The following is a 554-nucleotide window of genomic DNA, read 5'->3' as shown; positions in this document are numbered from 1 at the left end:
TCACAAATTCAAACTAGCCCTAAAATCCCAAAATCAACCAACCCTTAATCCAAAGGAGAATCATGATCATGTTAACATGACACAAAACAGGGCAATAATACCACTGTTAACAGCAATAATACAAAGGGCACAGGTCAACAGCAACAAACAGAGCAATCTAACACTCAACAGGAAGAGCAGTGGCAAATAACAAGAAAGAAACATAACAAGGCCAATTACAATATTGAGGACCGACCTACCTCATCTCAGGACAAGGCAACAACCTCCACACAACAACAGCAGCAAAGTAAGTCAGGTAAAACTACTATTAGTACTCATAATACTTATATTGATCTGGATCCTCAGGACCAAAGTCCAAGTCGGCGCCGGTCGGAATGGAGGCGGCGCGACCTCCTGCTGCTGGGTGCGACCAGCAGCTGCGCGCAACCTTCCTCTAACTCTGCAGCTGCGCGCGACCTTCTTTTGCTGCTGCGATGGTGGCGTGGCGTGGCGTGGTGCTGGTCGGGGATCGTGGCGTGGCGCTGGTCGGAGAGGGTGGGAATGGGCGCCGATGG

The sequence above is a fragment of the Solanum tuberosum genome, unplaced genomic scaffold, assembly GCF_000226075.1.
Source record: "Solanum tuberosum cultivar DM 1-3 516 R44 unplaced genomic scaffold, SolTub_3.0 scf00288, whole genome shotgun sequence".
Lineage (NCBI taxonomy): Eukaryota > Viridiplantae > Streptophyta > Magnoliopsida > Solanales > Solanaceae > Solanum > Solanum tuberosum.
The sequence above is the reverse complement of the archived record's forward strand: the minus strand, read 5'-3'. Positions refer to the sequence as shown.